Source organism: Schistocerca americana, chromosome 2 (genome assembly GCF_021461395.2).
Source record: "Schistocerca americana isolate TAMUIC-IGC-003095 chromosome 2, iqSchAmer2.1, whole genome shotgun sequence".
Taxonomy (NCBI): domain Eukaryota; kingdom Metazoa; phylum Arthropoda; class Insecta; order Orthoptera; family Acrididae; genus Schistocerca; species Schistocerca americana.
Genome location: NC_060120.1, coordinates 1009922926 through 1009945339, shown reverse-complemented (window position 1 = coordinate 1009945339; position 22414 = coordinate 1009922926).

Here is a 22414-nt window from a genome sequence, read left to right as displayed (position 1 = left end):
ACACGTGAGAGCAATGAACTCTGACACCTGGATATGTTCACGGTTAAGATTGGAATCTGTCAGAGCAGGACAGACTGTTTGCATAAATATAACAGATAACGGAAGACACTATTACTTTCAGGGCTTATTCAAACCGAATAAGTTTTATAACATTATTATTAATATACACTGCCGAACAATTAATTGGACATAGGTTCAGTATTATTGTTCAAATATTTTCCTTGCTGACATAAAATTATAAATGTAGTTCACTGCATTATTATGAACTGGTCACAGGTTAAATATCTCTCAGCTAAATACTATTCTATTTAGAATGAAAGTTAAATGGGGTTCACTAAAAGGTTTCCTTTCATTGTCTTTTGAATAAAGAAGTTACTGTTTTCATAGATAGTTGTCCTTCTAATAAATCGTTATGCAGTATGAGCACAATATGCAAACTATGGATCCTGTTACAACATTAATATGCACTTTTAAAACCCAAAAGAAATAAGTGCTTAGCAAGCATGAGTATATAACTTTCCACAACATCAGTTTTCTACTTTTACTACACTGAGACACAAAATTAACATATTTGTAAAATACTGACTCACTTTCTGCGATTTACAACAAACAGCAAAGTGATCATTTACTGAGTAAATCTTTATAAGCCTCAGTCTTAAGAACTTTTAATTTTTAAGTTGGCAACAGCGCTTTAATAAGCAGTTTTTATAGGGAAATTATTTTCAGCAAACCACATTTACTTTAACTCACTCTCTTGCCGCATTAACATTAACTACCTTTTAACTATGTTGAAGAGGCATTAATTAGCAAAACATTGGGCTTTAATGTTCTTTCAGTAAGGACACTCGGTAATCACTTTAGTTCAAACGAAGACTAACCTGAGAGGTGTTATGATACGGAAAACAAAACTCAAGGTAGGTACATGAATTCAGTTATAAGTTACTTTATATTTGAACACACTAACACATCAAATAAGCTGATCCTTCACTGCACATTATTATAGTATTCCTTTACAGTGATTGCGCAATGTGGTGGCAACTGCATGTTGGTAGGTGGATTTGCAGGCAGAATTGCTGGACTCTGTCCCTTCTTGGTGGCGATGATGGATACCAATTCCAGAATCGTTCCAGCAATTTATCCATCCATCCGAAGCATTGGACAGTTGCAGAAAAAGCCTCTCTCGGAACCAGCACAATGTACCACTTTTACATGGCAGTGGACAGTTTGGCTGCACGTACCCGACTGACTCTCATTCCGCCTTTTCTACGTAGGCCAGCCACAATTTGCGCGCGCTACTAAGTTCCGTTCCCGAGGGGAACCACGCTGCCTCTTACACACAAAATAACTAAGATTCCTAACTGAAGGTCAGCAGTTTACATAACAGCGAACAAACATTTTAAATAAAACAGAACATTTGCACACATTAGTATTTGTAAAAAAAATTATTCACCCAAATTCCAAACATACACAGTAAGTTTTGTCTCCCTCCAATTGAGACAAAGACTTTAAATGACAGATATACTACATTGCATGGAATCAAACTATGAAATCCAAAGTTTTTACAAAGAAAGGAGTATAAAATTTTGTGTTATCGATTCAGTCAAACATATTTACAGAAGCTCAACGATGTAACATTAAATGAAACAAAAGCAAAAGAAATCAGTAGAGCACTAGAGTTATGGTGTTACACATGCCCCATGTTTCGTTGATGTTTCCTGTAAGGCAGGGCTCCCCAACCTTCTTAGCTGGTGGACCCCTTCTTCAGTCGAAAATCCATGGCGAGCCCCTCGTCAGTCAAGACCACAGATACCTTAAAAGTCAGGGCAAATCCCTTGAAAACCGAAAGCTTTTTAATGCAAGTGGCATATTGCCAATGATCCCCCCCCCCCCCCCCCCCCCGAAGTTTCAATAGTCGTTGGTTTAGTGATGAATGAAAACAACAACTTGAAATTAACGATCCAATTTGAATTACCGCTGTATCCAGACACTTACTATTGGATTTACTTCCTTTGTTCAACACACAATTACTTGGTAATTGACATTTCACACGTTGGAACTTCCTTCCTCCAAGAGTAATGAACGTCACGTCCAAACTGTTCGCAATTGACAAGCTGTTACTTGTGGTCTGTTCACTTCCACTGTTTGACTACTGTTGTGTAACGAGCATGCATATTGCGTAACAGTCGCACGTGTGTGTGTGCGTGTGTGTGTGTTTTCGTGAAATCCGACGAAAAATGTTCAAATGTATGTAAAGTCTATGGGACTTAACTGCTAAGGTCATCAGTCCAATCAGTCTATAGTCTTACACACTTCCGCTAAGGACCACACACACACACACACACACACACACACGCATGCCCGAGGGAGGACTCGAACCTCCGGCGGGAGCGGCTGCACAATCCACGACGACATGGCGCCTAAGACTGCACGGCTATTACGCGCGGCTGTGAAGAAAAGAGGCAGACCCATGATTCGGGATACAAACAAATCACGAAAGAAAAGAGGCCAAGGAATTGCCTTTAAAGAACTATTGTGACATCTGTTGTGCAGTTTGTGGGAATACATTCACCCAGTTTACATGCGTTTCCACAAAAGGATTTCATAAGCCGATGTCCCAATTCCGCTTTTGGTTGGTCAGGTAAACACTTCTAAATCGATTCTGGAAATTTACTTTAAAAAACTGTTTTCCAGTTCCACAGTCGATTTTCGTGCCCATGTAAATAGCTCGGAAAGTCTACTTACTTTTACGTCTTTGCATATCTACTAAACGGCGGCTGTCAGTCCATAGCCGGCAGCTAGCAGGCGGCGTTGCAACAGTGTACTGTCAGTTGGTGGCTGGCAACTGGCAGGCGGCGTGGCAACAGTTTAGCCACAGCTGACAACTTCAACAACTACTTGGTCACTATATCATGGCAGTGAGCCTCGACTGTAAAGAAAACAAACAAACAGACCCTCTTATTTCTATATGAGAAGACAAAGCATTTCACAGAATGTAAGACTTTTTTCCTCAAAGGAAACAATTTGGGCAGAGGAGGTTTACCTTTTACAAAATGGCACGTGAAAAGTCCTCATTTGTTTACTCTCGCAGCCAGTTGCCACAACATAGTGTCAGAGTAATAGCAAGTAATTGTAATTGAAGTATAGGTAGGCGATATTTTTAACAGAGAGGATGGAATATATTGTAAGGAAAAGAAATTAGCTTTAGAAATCATTTTAATTTTTGTGACAAAAATATCAATGCCAACAGAATTCAATTAATAATTATTTTTTTAATGAAAGAAGACAGAAACAAAAATCCTACAGAGCTATAGTTCAAGGAACATTCACTGAGCGTCTGCGAAGAAAAATGCTTTCCTCTTTGCTATAGACGAGTCTGTAGGAATAATAACAAAATCCTAATGTGATGGCTGAGGGTGCTTCTACTGACACAATTTTGAAAAGTTGGGTTCAATTCTTGACAAAAGGAGACGGATGCCTGGTTCCGCATCTAGGCAGCTTCGGTACTTATTTTGTGGGCAGCATAGATCGAGAACCCAGATTCACACATGTATGTTGTGGCAAATGGAAGAAGTTCACGTTTTGCCTTTTCAGCAAGGGGGTACGGATCCAAAACTGTGAGTAACCATCAATGTCAAAACTTGATTTCAAGGTAGGGTCTGTGGCAATTTCTATCGACAACTCATTCAATTGATGATGGAATGTTCTGCTTTTTGGATACAGCGAATTGGTTGACCACCCATTCGAATTTCTGCAGCTTGTCATCTTCAGCTGTTGGGAAATAATGCCCCAACAATGACACCAAGCTTCAGAGATGATCCAGGATTTGATGAAACAAACTCTCCCCAAGCGCCAATGTTTTGTTTTTCAAAAACTCCTTGAGAAGAGGAAAACACACGACCTCCTCTCTTCGACACTCTCTGCCAAAAATTGATTTTCCTCTTGAATGCTCGAACTTTGTCGATAGCAGTGACCTTTGTTTCACTCTGCCCTTGGAGTGAAATATTTATTTCGTTCATTTTGCAGAAAATATCTGACAAATAGGCAAGTATACACTGCCAATTTTCGTCATTAATAAGCTCTGCTAATTTGGTGTTAAGCTTCAAAAGGAAAGCTAAGACTTCCCATCTTCATTCGTACAACCGAGAGAGTGCATTCCCACGTGAGAACCACCTCACGTCTGTGTGGAGAAGCAGGGAACGATGAAGGCTTCCCATACCTTCACACAGTATTGTGAAAAGTCTTGACTTCAACGGTCTTGATTTTATGTAGTTAATGATTTGTTTGGATTCGTCTAAAACTTTCTTGAACGAAACAGGCATTCATTTCGTAGCTAAAGCGTATCTGTGGAGAGCACAATGACTACTGCTGCAATACTTGGTGTTTTCCTTTATTTTCGTTATTGCTCCGACTGTAGGACCCGTCATTGCTTTTGCACTATCTGTGCACACATCTATGCAATTAGACCACCAAACTTCGTAAGTCCTTAAAAAATCATCCAATAGATGGAATATTTCAGCACCTGTTGTGTTGGCAGGTAGTGGTCTGCAGAATAAGAGGTCCTCCTCAAAATATCCAGAATATTCATAACGGTCAAAAGCCAACAAAATCTCTAATCCTGCAACATCAATGGATTCATCTATCTGCAGAGAAAATTAATAGTGTTGGATTCGAGAAACAAGAGTGTCTTTCACATCATTTGACATGTCAACAATGCGCCTCTTGACAGTATTGTTTGATGATGGCACCGAAGATACAAGCTTTACTGCCTTTTCGTCTAGCATGCAAGAAACAATATCACTAACACACGGCTTTATGAGATTTTTTGCAATGGTATGAGCTTTGTCTTTTTTTGCCACTCGATAACTCACCAAGAAAAAAAGCTTTTAATGAATTTTCATTAATTGTTTTTCCATGAGTTTTCATGCAATGCTGAGACGCAGCTAGTTCAGCACTCTTCCTTTTGAAAAAAATCGGTCTTTAGCCCAGAAATCCAGGTGAGTACCTTCAAAATGACAGCGCGATTTAACTGGAACCATTGAACTGTTCGGAAGAATTGGCGCAAATTACACACTGAGCTTTGCCCTCCTTTGTCTCCGTAAAGCTCATTTCTAAATAGCCTTCGTTGCACTTGCGCTTCTTGGTTATTCTACTTCCACAGGATATTGCAACCAATGGAGTACTTGCAGCGTTTTCACACAATAAATCCGGCTGTGGTGCTTGTTTTGATTGTTCTTCCTTTGGTCGTCCTCCCTCCTCATTAATTTCAACTGGAAACTTTCCTTGTTGTGAAGCCGATGGAGAAACAGAACCCTTCTTCAATGATCCTGACTTCAGCCACCGATCCGTGTTAGAAGCACTAAACTGGTCAAAAATCGACTTATGAAACAGGTAGTGCACTGACTAAGCAAGTTTAACATTTAATGATGTCTGGGGCAGCATACGTGCCAGCGAGCGCTGTGATTGGTCGACAAAGCTCGCTCCGTCCATGCGTAAAAGGTTTCAGCACATATAACGACCCCCATATTGTTGCGAAACAGTCGATCAGAGAAGCCGCATTCTCCAGCACTAAACTGTGTATGCGTTCTCACTTAGGAACCACAAAGGCTGTTTGGGAACACGACCTGAAGTAAAAGAACACATCTTTTTCACACGAAAAAAAATAGTGATAAATTTGATTTTCACATTTTTGTTCAGTTATGTTACTCATTATTTTACACGATTTGGTGTAAGGTGGCCGCAGAACCCCTAGAAAGAGCCAGCGGACCCCTAAGGGGTCTGCGGACCACACGTTGGGAAGCCTTGCTGTAAGGGATACTTCAAGGAAACATCTATAATAGCACCTAACTAGTGTTGGCTAAAAAAAAAAAAAAAAAAAAAAAAAAAAAATTATACCATCCAACTTCAGTTGGGAGAAAGAAAAAAACATATTACAAACGTACAGTATATACACTAAGATTTTTAGTACATTTCTTCCAAAAACCTCCTCAAAATAAAGCATTTACAGTAATTTTCATCCACAGGTTGGTTTAAGGAAACTAATTTTTTCATCATTACACAAGATATTTTAAAGCATGTTCAGATAAAAAACAAGCAGTACATAAATTAATCTACATATTAGTAAAATAAGTATAGCCATCAAATAAAATTTAAAAAAATAAACACATATACCATAGCACAGAACAATTTAACTTAACAAAGCAGAAATTTGTCTTTCAATATTTTTAAAGGAATGTAAATTTTCACAGACACACCAGCATACTGATGATCAAAGTACATTTTACATGGTTCAGCAATAAATAAAATGTAAAAAAAATCAGTTTGCATCCACATATGTATAAATATTTACACAAATAGCTATGAGAACCTTTTCCAACTGACTCTTAGATACAACAGTAACTTTTCAATGTTTTTTTTTTCAGTTAAAATTAATAACTTAAAAGCTGCTCTTCATTAATAACAGTCCAAAGTGTTTGTTGCACATTAACACACTAACATATTCAGAACCTATTTTTAATCATCAATGCTGTGTTTTAAAGCAAAACAGTCCCATTTTTAAGTTACACCAGAAAACCCAGTCTCAAGACATCTACAACCATTTGACCAAGATTCCATATACATTTTATAATACTTTTTCACTGCTTCCAATTAGAACATTCAGCCTATAGCACATTGACCAAAAACCTAACTTACTTCACTGCTTGCTTCAGCTAAGCAGTCCATGTTACTCATTCTGCCCATTATTCGTTTGGCAGTCTTTGTATGTAAACATTTAGGCACAAAAACACAATTTAGATTAAGGACATTAAAGAACACCTTTTCAGTTGACATGCTGCCCCATCCTCTAGGTTTGGCAGTTCATGACCACTTATCAACTCCTTCCCCTCATTGGCAGTTCCTTTGGCTACTGCCCACATAGCATATTTGGTTGTCCTCAACTTCAGAACCACAGCATTCTTATCCTTTTGTCTTTTTTGTTTGTTTTCTCTTTTTTTTTCCTTGCCCAACAATATAATTTTGAGCAGTTTACTGTCATCATCTCCAAGTATTTTCATCATTATGTCAAACCTTTGGTACAAATTTCATTAATGGTATAAATCATACCATCTGTAACTTTAAAACAGTAATTAGGCACAAGTAACAAAACCATTTCTTTTCAAATGACAACATCAGGTAACATATACATCATTAATCAAGAAAAATTTAAATATCGTGCTTGGGATCAATTCAGGTTTAAGAATGTCTTACTACTCCTTTACCATTGCTTTTTAACACATAGTTAGGTCATTACACACATCAACACCAGGACAATAATTTTATATCCTCCTGCAAGTGATTTCTGCCAACCTTTTGGTGGCACTAGACACATACCTCTCACATCTATTTCACATACATTAGTCAGGTTTATCTCCTCTTATTTCCACACTTTTCGGTTTACTCTGATAGAGAAGAGGGAAAGAAGATAGTAAAAGTTCTGAATGATGAAGAGGAAGGTTGACAGCACGAGAAGAAACGGAAGTAGTGCTGGCAACGACTCGGGTCCCTGGTGCTCGTCAGGCACCTGACAACGCAAAGAGTGCATGTCCCCTGAGGCTCAACAATCCTCATATGAGGACATGTATTTTTAATTAAACAACATGGTGCAAACATAAGCCCTTTCTGGTTTTGAAATATATTAGAAATTAATTATTCTCTTGTGGAGTTCTTAACACCTTCATTAAGTTGCCATAAGCATCTTAATTAAAAAGATTTTCGGGTTTCTCAGACTAAATGGCCTTATCTTCATAATTAGACTGTCAACAACAGGTATTCAATCGAAAATAAACCGCTCCGTAGCATAGTCAAACAGTACAGTACAGTAAATAAGCAACAACCTGCCACAGGCCTCAAGATCAACAAAACAATAATTCACTTTCAGGTAACACTCAGATACAGTAATAGTAAAGTCATCCATTATATTAACAATATATACAAATACAGCATCCTGCCCCCAGTTTATTAACAAGGCAGTCTTTTATGGTTCATAAAACAGTTACTAAGTCTGGTGGCTTTTTAGGCCTCCCATTTTCTACATCTTTCACTATGCTATTCAGATCTTGCCAACGTTTTGTTTCATCAGGTGGCTTTTTACGTTTCGGAATTTCAAAGTCTTTAGCGAGGTACATCTCGTGTTCTGCTATTATTTTATCAGGTGGTTGTTTTTGTTCCTGTAATTCACACTCCTTCAAAACATTTGTTAAGGCTCGCCCCAGTATAGTATAATCTGGGGGGTCCTGCAAATTACGCGACTGTACTGCGTTATTTTGTGATTCCTTCGGCTTAGGCCCAGTTTCACTTTCTGTATCCTGATTTGGAAAAATGTCATTAATTTTTTCATACCCTCTTTCAGTAAAAGTATATTCACTTTCGTTTACACCTGAAAATTCATCTTCACTGGAATCATCACTACTCTCTCCTTCACCATCAAATTCGCTTAAGTATGCGGCTTTTGAACAATAGGGAAAGTTAGTATGTTCATACTCATTTGTATTCATATACCCTTCATCATCTGAACTATCACTGATTTCATTTTCGTCATCCAATTCGAGCAGGAAAGCAACTTTTAGACAGTGGAGCAGATTATCACTAGATGTTTCAGCCACTTCGTTTTTCGACTCATTTTCTACACAATGTACATCGTTTGGACACTCAGGCAATTTAGCTGTATCACTTTGAACGATTTCAGCCTTAACTTGATACTTAGTATAATCGTCATATACATCGACAACCTTCATTTCACTGTTTCCTTTACTGTCAATTTCAGATAACCATGTGAAATTCCTACCAGACCCTTCTGCATCAGAACCACAAAACACCTTTCCATCAACAATAATTTCATCCGCATAGCTTGTAATGTCGCGCTTACTAACGTCCTTCTTTACATCACTTTCTCCTATTATTAATTGTGCACACGTCTTTTGCGTGTCATATTCTACCTTCCTTTCCTCTTTATTCATCATAACCTCCCCCACATCTACGTCTTTTATCTCATATACATCAGTGACAGTACAAATATTCTCCTCTTCACTCGCCTTTTATGGCTCTCTTTCCTTCTTTAATGATGCCTTTTCGCACGATTTCGATATTGAGTTATCTCCATCATATGATATGGTAACTTTGTTTTCAGTTTTACATTCGTCTATTACTGAAACCGGCCAACGGAAGTGTCCGATCCAGCCTCTTCTGTTTCTCTCTACGGCAGCCATCTTGTTCTGACCTCGGCCATTTCTGTGTGCTGCTAAGTGCAATGTACAGTGCTCCAGCAAGCGCTGCCCCGAGCACAAACGGCCACGTGACTTCGCACTGGGAACCCCACTATGTATCACTCCGCGACCGTCTTCGATAGGCACGTCCATAAACTTCCTGCCCCGTACTTTACATCCTTCCTTCACGTATTTATTAATTGACATCTTTTCTTTGGCCCCAAAACCGGTTTCCGCGTGAATCCGGGCCCTAACACACGCAATTTCCAGTTTTCCATTTCGTCTCTAGTTTGGAAATTCCGCGCCATGTATCCTCTGCCGCGCGTCGTATAATTTCCCCTACCTCTTGCGCGACCTCTTTGAATCGTGTTTACACGAAATCTATGTTTTTCAGGTCCTTCGTTTTGGTCATTGCTTTCTCGCGAATAATTGTTGTTATTATGGGGACGAGGCTCACCATTTCGTCGCCGGTGATCTTCATCCTCTAACCTTTCCAAGAACACATAAAAACTTCTGTAGGTACTCCCAACATATCGTTTAGAATCCTCAGCCAGTTTCTGCCAAAGAACGCAAACGATCTCGGCTTCAGTCTTTCTTGCTTTTAGGTGTATCAGTTTTCTATACCTTGATTCGCAAAAGTCATTCATGGTTTGTCTACCCCTGGTATCATACAGCCTGGCCATTAAGAACTCACGCCACAACTGGTCTTGTTTCTGTTCTGACCAGTGTTCATCAATAAATTTTTGTTTAAAGCTTTCAAAAGACATATGGTTTGTATCCAGATTCAACCCCCCCCCCTTTTTGCTTCACCCGTTAAGGCACTGATTATAACATTAATTTTTTCCTGGTCATATAAATATTCAAGAAAGTTCCTTTCGCAATTCTTTACAAAATCAAGGGGGTGCCATCCGTTATGTCTCTTTGTAGGGTCGAATTTTTCTTCGCCCTCTAATATTTTACTGAAAGGGATCCTATCTGTAAAATGTGTAGGTTCTGTTTGTATATTTCTTTCCAAGTGATACATTTTGCCTTCGGTTTGTGAAGTGTTATGGTCACACTCTTTTCGCAAGTAGCAACTTGTTTGGTTAGTACTCTACTTGTTTCTGTTACAGATTCCTTAATCTGTGCAGATTCCGCAGTACATTCTGTTTGTATTTCGGATTTAATACCGAATACCTTTTCGTCCACTTTAGTGATGACTGAGGGTTCAATTTGATCTTGAATTTTAATTACATCAGTGTCAAATCTTTCGTTAATGTCATCAATTTGTCCTTGTACATTGGCAATATTGCCATTGATAGTAATTTCGCTTTTAATACTTTTGATTTCATTACTCACTGTTCCTACCCTTCAGTTGAACTCTTCAATTTGTTTATTAAGTCTGGTACCTCGCATTTCGATTTGTTTACTTTGTGCAATAATCTGTTGGTTTTGCTCAACAAGTTGATTATTAATGTTTCGGCCCTGTGCTGCGATTTGTGCAGACAATACTTTCAGCAGTTCTGCCATATGTCGATTCTTTTCACTTTTAGTTTCTACTACATTTTCGTGTTCAAATCCTACAGCCCTTTCTGTTTTTGGTGATTCAAAAATATCCCTTGATTCATTAGCATAGCCACTGTCTTCGACAATATCTCCTATTTTGTCATCTTTATTACGCATACATTCATAGCTTCGATCTGTTTATTGGCGTTTTACTGATATCGTACATTATTTAACTCGCACGTAGTGCCATCTGTTGGTGTACTGCCTGAGCTGCTCTCGATTGCATTCTGTTATCGCGTGTCTAGATTTATTTCTAGGCTCCTGTCCATTTTAATGACTATTAAGTATTGATATCTTTAATTTTCAATTTAAGCTGAACATTCACTATCCGTTCTGTCAAATAATGTACAGGTACATGGACATTTTATGGTCACTCTATGTTTGTAAAATGCCAACTCCTTATAATTTTTTCCGCCTGTAGTTGGTAAATTTAACATCGTCCTGACACGCGACGCCACGTATAACACTACAACAGCATTTATAAAGCTTATACAATCAAATACCAAATTTGGTTTATTGTGTACTATGGCCCAACTGAACAAGTAGTCCTGTCACTGAAAAGCCATGTATAACACTTTCGTCTACTACTACTATACTATATCCTCAAACCTAAGGCAGTTCGTATAAAGAAATTTTTCTTATTCTAGTTATTATAGTATGAAGAAGAAGAGCAGTGTTACCTTCTGAGAGGAATTTTGTTATATTGACCGTGTTGTACGTAATGGAGGTGGCTTATCGGAAGTGAAAGTCAGAATTACGTAATTATTCAAACAGTAACAAATAATGTATTACCTAGCTAAACTGTTTAAAGAATAAGGAAAACGGTCGCCAGCCTAATTAGGCAAGAAAAAGATTCACGTTGTTGTTTAATAAAGTAGGTATGAGTAACTTCAACGGACAAACACATTCTTTATTTTGCCACACGCAAGTGCAATGAACTCTGACACCTGCATATGTTCACGGTTAAGATCGGAATCTGTCAGAGCAGGACAGACTATTTGCATAAATATAACAGATAACGGAAGACACTATTACTTTCAGGGCTTATTCAAACCCAATAAGTTTTATAACATTACTATTAATGTTCACTGCAGAATCGTTAATTTGACATAGGTTCAGTATTATTGTTCAGATATTTTGCTAGCTGACATAAAATTACAAATGTAGTTCACTGCATTATTATGAACTGGTCACAGGTTAAATATCTCTCAGCTAAATACTATTCTATTCTTTTCTAAGAGGTTACTTTTCATTGCCTTTTGAATAAAGAAGTTACTGCTTACATAGATAGTTGTCTTTCTATTAATCGTTGTACAGTATAAGCACAATAAGAAAACTATGGAGCCTGTTACAACATTAATATGCACTTTTAATGCCCAAAAGAAATAAGTGCTTAGCAAGCATGAGTATATAACTTTCCACAACTGCAGTTTTCTACATTTACCACATCGAGACACAAAATTAACATATTTGTAAGATACTGACTCACCTTCTGCGATTTACAACAAGCAGCAAAGTGATCATTTACTAAGCAAAACTTTATAAGCCTTAGTCTCAAGAACTTTTAATTTTGAAGTTGGCAACAACACTTTAATAAGCAGCTTTAACAGGAAAATGATTTTCAGCAAACAACAATTACGTTAACTCACTCTCTTGCGACGTTAACTTTAGCTATCTTTTTACTATGTTGAAGAGGCATTAATTAGCAAAACACTGGGCTTTAATGTTCTTTCAGTAAGGACAATCGGTAATCACTTTAGTTCAAACGGAGACTAACCTGAGAGGTGTTATGATAAGGAAAACCAAAATCAAGGTAGGTACATGAATACAAATATAAGTTACCTTATATTTGAGCACACTAACACATCCAATGCTGTGCTGGTACTTCGAACGGCTGAAATCAAGGGGAAACTACATCCGTAATTTTTCCCGAGGGCATGCAGCTTTACTCTATGGTTAAATGATGATGGCATCCTCTTGAGTAAAATATTCCGGAGGTAAAATAGTCCCCCATTCGGATCTCCGGGCGGGGACTACTAAGGAAGACATCATTATCAGGAGAAAGAAAACTCGCGTTCTACGGATTGGAGCGTGTAATGTCTGATACCATAATCGGGCAGGTACGTCAGAAAGTTTAAAGAGGGAAATGGATGGGTTAAAGTTACATATAGTGGGAATTAGTGAAGTTCGGTGGCAGGAGGAACAAGACTTTTGGTCAGGTGAATACAGGGTTATAAATACAAAATCAAATGGGGGTAATGCAGGAGTAGCTTTAATAATGAATAAAAAAATAGGAGTGCGGGTAAGTTACTACAAACAGCATAGTGAACGCATTATTGTGGCCAAGATAGACACGAAGCCCATGCCTACTACGGTAGATCAAGTTTATATGCCAACTGCCTCTTCAGAATATGAAGAAATTGATGAAATGTATGGTGAGATAAAAGAAATTATTCAGGTAGTGAAGGGAGACGAAAATTTAATAGTCATGGGTGACTGGAATTCGAGAGTAGGGAAAGGGAGAGAAGGAAACATAGTGTGTGAATATGGATTGGGGGAGAGAAATGAAAGAGAAAACCATCTGGTAGAATTTTGCACAGAGCATAACTTAATCAAAGCTAACACTTGTTTCAAGAATCATGAAAGAAGGTTGTATACATGGAAGAATCCTGGAGATACTAGAAGCTATCAGATAGATTATATAATGGTAAGACAGAGATTTAGGAACCAGGTTTTAAATTTTAAGACATTTCCAGGGGCAGATGTGGACTCGGACCACAATCTAGTGGTTATGAACTGTAGATTAAAACTAAAGAAACTGCAAAAAGGTGGGAATTTAAGGAGATGGGACCTGGATAAACCAGAGGTTGTACAGAGTTTAAGGCGAGCATAAGGGAACAATTGACAGGAATGGGGGAAAGAAATACAGTAGAAGAAGAATGGGTAGCTTTGAGGGATGAAGTAGTGGAGGCAGCAGAAGATGAAGTAGGTAAAAACACAAGGGCGAGTAGAAACCCTTGGGTAACAGAAGTAATATTGAATTTAATTAATGAAAGGAGAAAATATAAAAACGTAGTAAATGAAGCAGGCAAAAAGGAATACAATCGTCTCAAAAATGAGATCGATAGGTAGTGCAAAATGCCTAAGCAGCGATAGCTAGAGGACAAATGTAAGGATGTAGAGGCTTATCACAATAGGGGTAAGACAGATACTGCCTACAGGAAAATTAAAGAGACCTTTGGAGATAAGAAAACCACTTGTATGAATATCAAGAGCTCAGATGGAAACCCAGTTCTAAGCAAAGAAGGGAAAGCAGAATGGTGGAAGGAGTATATAGATGGTCTCTACAGGGGCGATGTTCTTGAAGACAATATTATGGAAATGGAAGAGGAGGTAAATGAAGATGAAATGGGAGATATGATACTGCGTGAAGAGTTTGACAGAGCACTGAAAGACATAAGTCGAAACAAGGTCCCGGGAGTAGACAACATTCCGTTAGAACTACTGACGGCCTTGGGAGAGCGTCCTGACAAAACTCTACCATCTGGTGAGCAAGATGTATGAGACAGGCGAAATACCCTCAGACTTCAAGAAGAATATAATAATTTCAATCCCAAAGGAAGCAGGTGTTGACATATGTGAAAATTACCCAACTATCAGTTTAATAAGTCACAACTGCAAAATAGTAACGCGAATTCTTTACAGACGAATGGAAAAACTGGTAGAAGCCGACCTCGGGGAAGATGAGTTTGGATTCCGCAGAAATGTTGGAACACGTGAGGCAATACTGACCCTACGACTTACCTTAGAAAATAGATTAAGGAAAGGCAAACCTATGTTTCTAGCATTTGTAGACTTAGAGAAAGATTTCGACAAAGTTTACTGGAATACTTTCTTTCAAATTCTACAGATGGCAGGGGTAAAATACAGGGAGCGAAAGGCTATTTACAATTTGTACAGCAACCAAATGTCAGTTATGAGAGTCGAGGGGCATGAAAGGGAAGCAGCGGTCGGGAAGGAAGTGAGACAAGGTTGTAGCCTGTCCCCGATGTTATTCAATCTGTATATTGAGCAAGCAGTAAAGGAAACAAAAGAAAAATTCGGAGTAGGTATTAAAATCCATGGAGAAGAAATAAAAAGTTGAGGTTCGCAGATGACATTGTAATTCTGTCAGAGACGGCAAAGGACCCGTAAGAGCTGCTGAACGGAATGGACAGTGTCTTGAAAGGATGATATAAGATGAACATCAACAAAAGCAAAACGAGGATAATGGAATGTAGTCGAATTAAGTCGGGTGATGCTGAGGGAATTAGATTAGGAAATGAGACACTTAAAGTAGTAAAGGAGTTTTGCTATTTGGGGAGCAAAATAACTGATGATGGTCGAAGTAGAGAGGATGTAAAATGTAGACTGGCAATGGCTAGGAAAGCGTTTCTGAAGAAGAGAAATTTGTTAACATCGAGTACAGATTGGTCAGGAAGTCATTTCTGAAAGTATTTGTATGGAGTGTAGCCATCTATGGAAGTGAAACATCGGCGATAAATAGTTTCGACAAGAAGAGAATAGAAGCTCTTGAAATGTGGTGCTACAGAAGAATGCTGAAGATTAAATGGGTAGATCACATAACTAATGAGAAGGTACTGAATAGAATTGAGGCGAAGAGGAGTTTGTGGCACAGCTTGACAAGAAGAAGGGACCGTTTGGTGGGACACGTTCTGAGGCATCAAGCGATCACAAATTTAGCATTGGAGGGCCGCGTGGAGGGTAAAAATCATAGAGGGAAACCAAGAGATGAATACACTAAGCAGATTCAGAAGGATGTAGGTTGCAGTAAGTACTGGGAGATGAATCAGCTTGCACACGATAGAATTGCATGGAGAGCTGCATCAAACCGGTCTCAGGACTGAAGACATCAACAACAACAAACACATCCAATAAGCTGATCCTTCACTGTACATTATTATAGTATTCCGTTACAGTGATTGCGCAATGTGGTGGCAACTGCATGTTGGTAGGTGGATTTGCAGGCAAAATTGCTGGACTCTGTCCCTTCTTGGTGGCGATGATGGATACCAATTCCAGAATCGTTCCAGCAATTTATCCATCCATCCGAAGCATTGGACAGTTGCAGAAAAAGCCTCTCTCGGAACCAGCACAATGTACCACTTTTACATGGCAGTGGACAGTTTGGCAGCTCGTCCCCGACTGACTCTCATTCCACCTTTTGTACCTAGGCCAACCACAATTTGCGCGCGCTACTAAGTTCAGTTCCCAAGGGGAACCACACTGCCACTTACAAACAAAATAACTAAGATTCCTTAGTGAAGGTCAGCAATTTACATAACAGCAAACAAACATTTTAAATAAAACGGAACATTTGCACATATTAGTATTTCTACAAAAAATTATTCACCCAAATTCCAAATGTATGCAGCAAGTTTTGTCTCCCTTCAATTGAGACAAAGAATTTAAATGACAGATATACTACATTTCATAGAATCAAACCATGACATCCAAAGTTTTTACAAAGAAAGGAGTATACAATTTTGTGTTATCGATTCAATCAAACATATTTACAGAAGCTCAACGATGTAACATTAAATGAAACAAAAGCAAAATAAATCAGTAGAGCACTAGACTTATGGTGTTACAAAATCTTTCGTCAAGCGAACAGTTCTATATTATTGTAAAGTATGGAGTTAACGCATTAGCATACTCCGAAAGGAAACTAATTGGTATACAGTCTGGACCAGAAGACTTGCTTTTAGTAAGTGATGTAAGCTGCTTCACACTCTAATGAATTTTACTTCTACGTTACTCATGTTGGCAGCTCTTCTCGGTTCGAATTCTGGAATATTTACTTCGTCTTCTTTTGTGAAGCCATTTCGGATAGCTGTCTTATTAACTCTGCTTTGGCAGCACTGACTTCGATAGAATCTCTATTGATATCGAGCTTAGAAGTTATTGATTGTATCTTGCCGCTAACATACTTCACATACGACCAGAATCTCTTTGGATTTTCTGCCAGGTTTCGAGACAAAGTTTCGTTGTGGAAACTGTTATAAGCATCTCGCATTGAAGTTCGAGCTATGTTTCAAGCTTGTGTAAGAAATCGCCAATCTTGGGGATTTTGCGTCTGTTTAAATTTGGCATGTTTGTTTCGTTGTTTCTGCAATAGTATTCTAACCGTTTTGTGTACTAGGGAGGATCAGCTCCGTCTTTGTTAATTTCTTTAGTATATATCTCTCAATTGCTGCCGATACTATTTCTTTGAATTTAAGCCATATCTGGTCTACACTTATATTATCAATTTGGAATGAGTGGAGACTGTCTCTCAGTAAGGCGTCAAGGGAATTTTTATCTGCTTTTCTGAATGCGTGTATTTTTCACTAATTTTTCGAGGATTTGGGAATTACAATATTCAATCTCGCGAGACAACCCTGTGTTCACTAATCCCTGAATCTGTTTTGACGCACGTTATTAAAACAGGATTATTTGTTGCTAAGAGGTCAAAGTGTGTTTTCACAACCGTTTACTATTCGCGTGGGCTCATGAACCTAACTGCTCGAAATAATTTTCAGAGAATGCATTTAGCACAATTTCCGATGATATTTTATGCGTACCTCCGGAATTGAACATGTATTTTCACCAACATATCGAGGGTAATTAAAGTCACCACCAACTATTATCGTAAGAGTCAGGTACGTGTTCGAAATGAAACTTAAGTTTTCCTTGAACCTTTTAGCAACTGTATCATCAGAATTGGGAGGTCGGTGAAAGGATCGAATTATTAATTTATTCCGGTAGCCAACAATGTCCTCTGCCCATACTAACCCACAGTAAGTATCTACTTCAATTTCGCGACAAGTTAAACTACTTCTGACAGCAACAAACACGCCAGCACCAACGGTATTTAGCCTATCTTTTCAGAACACGGTTAGGTTCTTCGTAAAAACTTCGGCTGAGCTTATATCCGGCTTTAGCCAGCTTTCAGTGCCTATAATGATTTGAGCATCAGTGCTTTCTGTTAGCGCTTGGAGCTCTGGTACTTTCCCTACACAGCTACTACAATTTACAACTGTTATACCAATGATTCCTGTATCTACGTTCTTACTGTCTTCAGCCTGCACCCTTTGTGACTGAAGCCTTTTTGTGTTTTTTCGAGACCCTCTAACCAAAATACCGCCCAGTCCATGCCACACAGCCAGTGCTATCCATGTAGCTGCCTCCTGCGTATAGTGGACACCTGACCTATTCAGCGGAACCCGAAATCCAACCACCCTTTGGCGCAAGTTGTGGGATGTGAAGCCTACACGGTCGCAGAACCGTTTCAGCCTCTGATTCAAACCCTCGACTCGGCTCTGTACCAGAAGTACGCAATCGATCCTGTCGATTATGCAGCAAATGGTCAGCTCTGCTTTCATCTTGCAAGCAAGGCTGGCAGCCTTTACCACTTCTGTTAGCCGCTCGAAACCAGAGGGAATCTCTTCTGGTAAAAAGTGACCCACATCACTGGTGCCGACGCGAGCAACCACCTGCAGTTGGCTGCACCCATTGCTATTCATGGCATCCAGGAGGACCCTTCCCACATCTGGAATGACTCCACCCGGTATGCACACGGAGTGCACATTGGTTTCCTTATCCTTATTGTCAAAGTCCCTAAGGGGCCCCATAACGCGCCTAATGTTGGAGCTCCCAACTACCAATAACCCCACCCTCTGCGATTGCCCGGATCTTGCAGGCCGAGTGGTTTCCTCTGAAACAGGACAGGCGACAGCATCTGGCTCAGCGACAGTGTCAGCTACAGACAGCACCTGGAACCTGTTTGTCAGACAAAAACTACACTCATTCGGAAATTTAAATAGCATACATACGAATCACACACCGCGAACACACTCCATTAAACCGACAGATAGCTCCAACCACACAAAGAGGCGTAGCCTATACAGGGTGTTTCCGTAAGAGTGTGCAAAAATGTAACAGGATATAGAGAATGCTCCACTGAACAGTTTTAGATAGGGAACCAGCGGTCGGAGAAACGAGCATAAGGTGATATAGAAGTAAACTTGTCGACCATTTTGTCTAAAATTACTGTTTTCCAGGTTATTTACAACTAACTTGGGCGCAAGTTTACACATAGTGTACTATTTGCTTAAATGTACATTCTTTATTTCCTGCAAGGAAACAAGGAGAAGGAGCCTCGTTACTAGTAAGTCTTGATGTAGGCTTTGTTACTATTGTTGTCCATCAGGTTGCTCTGATGTTTCATATTTTCATTGTCACTTGACAGAACATGTTATGATTCAACGACAGATCCATTCATTACTCAGTACTATTCATAGACGTGGAGTACAATACGACGGAGCAGTACGGGTACAATTTCGCTGAACTCACTGACTCAAACCTTGTGAAAGGTTGTACAGGCAACGATTAGTAACAAGCATCATCTGTCACCACGAGTATTTATTTATTCACTCGATCAACGAATGCGGGAGACTGGCTCATTGGAAAGAAGAAAGACGAACGTGGGAACGTGAGGACCACACCAGGGATATTTTTTAGGATGCGTCAGAATCTTGCATTGAGATTAATGGCCGTCAGTTTCACCACATTTTGCAAGATACAGTACAAATGGTACGTTCATTGCATGAATGACGTTACTTGCAGTTAACAGTAACTAATGTAAATAAAAAAATACACAGTAATGTGATTTTACTCCTATTATTTTCTTAAGGTGGCTTCTCCGACCCCAGGTCCCCTATCTCAAATTGCTCAGTGGAGCGTTCTCAAATTCCTATTCAACATTTGCACGCTCTTACAGAAAGACCCTGGATACGTTCCTTGATCTATTTTCCCGTCTTTCCCCGTTAAACAGATGTCTATTCGTATTTGGAATGTAAACTGTGTGATACTTGAATTCCGAGTACATAGAGCCTCTATGGTGGCACAGAGTGCTTACCTTGCAGATGTACACTGAAGCGACAAACAAACTGGTGTAGCATGAATTTTCAAATACAGAGGTACAGTATGTAAACAGACAGACTACCACTGCGGTGGGAAACGCCTATATAAATCGACAAGTGTCTGACGCAGTTGTTAGATCGGTTACTGCTGCTAAAATGGCAGGTAATCAGGATTTAATTGAGTTTGAACATGGTGTTACAGTCGGGACACGACGGTAGCGATAGTGGGGATTTTCTCTCACGACCATTTCTCGAGTGTACCGTGAACTTCAGGAATCCGATAAAACATCAAACCGCCGACATCGCTGCGACCGAAACAGTTCCTGCAAGAACGGGACCAACGACGACTGAAAGTAATCGTTCTCCGTGACAGAATTGCAACCCTTCCGCTAATTGCTGCAGATTTCTTTGCTGGACCATGAACAAGTGTCAGCGTGCGAACCATTCAACGAAACATAATCGATATGGGCTTTCGGAGGCGAAGGCCCACTCGTGTACCCTTGACGACTGCACGACGTACGACACAAAGGTTTGGCCCCTCCCGCCGGAGGTTCGAGTCCTCCCTCGGGCATGAGTGTGTGTGTTGTTCTTAGCATAAGTTAGTTTAAGTAGTGTGTAAGTCTAAGGACCTCAGCAGTTTGACACAATGGTTTATGCGTCGCCTGGGCCCCTCAACCCCGACATTGGATTGTTGATGACCGGAAACATATTGCCTGATCAGACGAGCCTCGTTTCTATCTATCTGATGGACATGTACGGGTCTGGAGACAACCTTATGAATCCATGGACCCTGCATGTCAGCAGGAAGTGTCCATGCTAGTGGAGGCTCTGTAATGGTGTGGGGCGTGTGCAGTTGGAGTGATATGGGACCCCTGATACGTCTACATACGACTCCGACAAGTGATATGAACGTAAGCATCCTGTCTGATCACTTGCATCCATTTATGCCCATTGTGCATTCTGACGGACTTGGGAAATTCCTTCAGGACAATGCGACTCACAACCCGTCCAGAACTGCTATAGAGTGGCTCCAGGAACATTCTTCTGAGTTTAAACACTTCCACTGGCCATCAAACTCCCCAGACATGAACTTTATTGAGCATATCTGGGATGCCTTGCAACGTGCTGTACAGAAGACATCTCCATTCCTCGTACTCTTACGGATTTATGGACAGCTGTGCAGGATTCATGGTGTCATATCCCCCTAGCACTATTTCAGACATTAGTCGACTGCACGACACGTCGCGTTGTGGTACTTCTGCGTACTCTCGGGGGCTCTACACCATATTAGGCCAGTGTATCAGTTTCTTTTGCTACTCAGTGCACTTCTGGCAGAGGCCTCTTCGGTTTGGCAGTGAAGTAAGTAGAAGTGACAAGAGAGTCTACGGAGGCAGCTGAGTGACGTTTTCAAGCGACAAAGAGTGGTCCGCACGAGCTGCCGGTGGAACGGCCTCGTGTATGTAGCATCAGAGTTCCTTCGCGGCGCGTAACGAGCAAGAGTGCGTCCGGGCGATAGTGGTGACTCTGGAGCGGCTAGTGGCTGTTGCAGCGCTTCACAACTGCGCGTTGTGTGGCGGAACAAAGTTTCGACGGATCACTGTGCGTCGTCTCACGGAACTGCTTGCGCCATTGAGTCCGTGCGAGCTCCACTGTTGGCCACTGCACTTCTTGCCGAGTCGCTTTATTTGAATGTTACTGTTTAGAAGTTTTTCTTCGGTTTTAACCACTAGTGGTTACTGTTAAAGCTCCCCTACCCACAGCGTACTGTGCTCCTACACCACGTCGGCGTAGTTTATATTTCATTTAGTTTTGTTGTCCCCGCTTTCTTAGTCCCCTCCAGCGTCACACGTCCTAGGGAACTTCCAGCTTATTAATTTGTTATTGGAACATCTGTCCCAGTCCTGAGGGGAGGGAATCTAGAGGACAAAGTGTTCGCCGTTTCGGAGTGTGTCAGCATAATTTTACCACTTGTTTAAGGTCTGGAAAATTGTTATCTCCCTTTAAGGACTGCACTGCAATATTTTCAATTGGATACATCATTTAAACGTGTAATGTTCCACTGAAAGTTGCTTAAGCCTGAGTAGTTGGTTTCAAATGTACTTTTACAGGCTCCTGAAAAGAAATTTTTGTCTTAAATCTACACTTTGCAGTTAGTTGAGAGTAGTTGTTATTCACATTTTGGAAATGATTTTTATACACTCCTTAAATTAAGGTAAGTCTCAACTGCACTTTTGTATTCGTTAGTTTCAATCAAACCTTAATATTCTTCATGTGTTCTTTTTACTGACTGTGTTAAATTTAAATATAAGTCTCGATCAATTGTTACCAACTATTGATTAGCAGAATAGTCTGTATTAATATGTGTTTAGTGTGTTTAGATCGACTCAGCCTATTTGTGTTACGATGTTGAAGTTATTCCACGAGCAGCCCGGCGCCTGGGTCAGTTAGGGCTGGCACATGATCAATATGTCATATTATGTTATTACCATGGTGAATAAGTTGCCTTTCGTATAGACATTCAGCAAAGTAATGGAAGTATCTGCATGTAATTTCAAATACTTGAATTTTTCCCAGTTTTCTTGGATTTCAAAAATTTTAATTAATTTCTGCTCTAATTAAACCACTCTTTACACATTGGCTTTGAACCTGTTCACTATTTAGATTGGT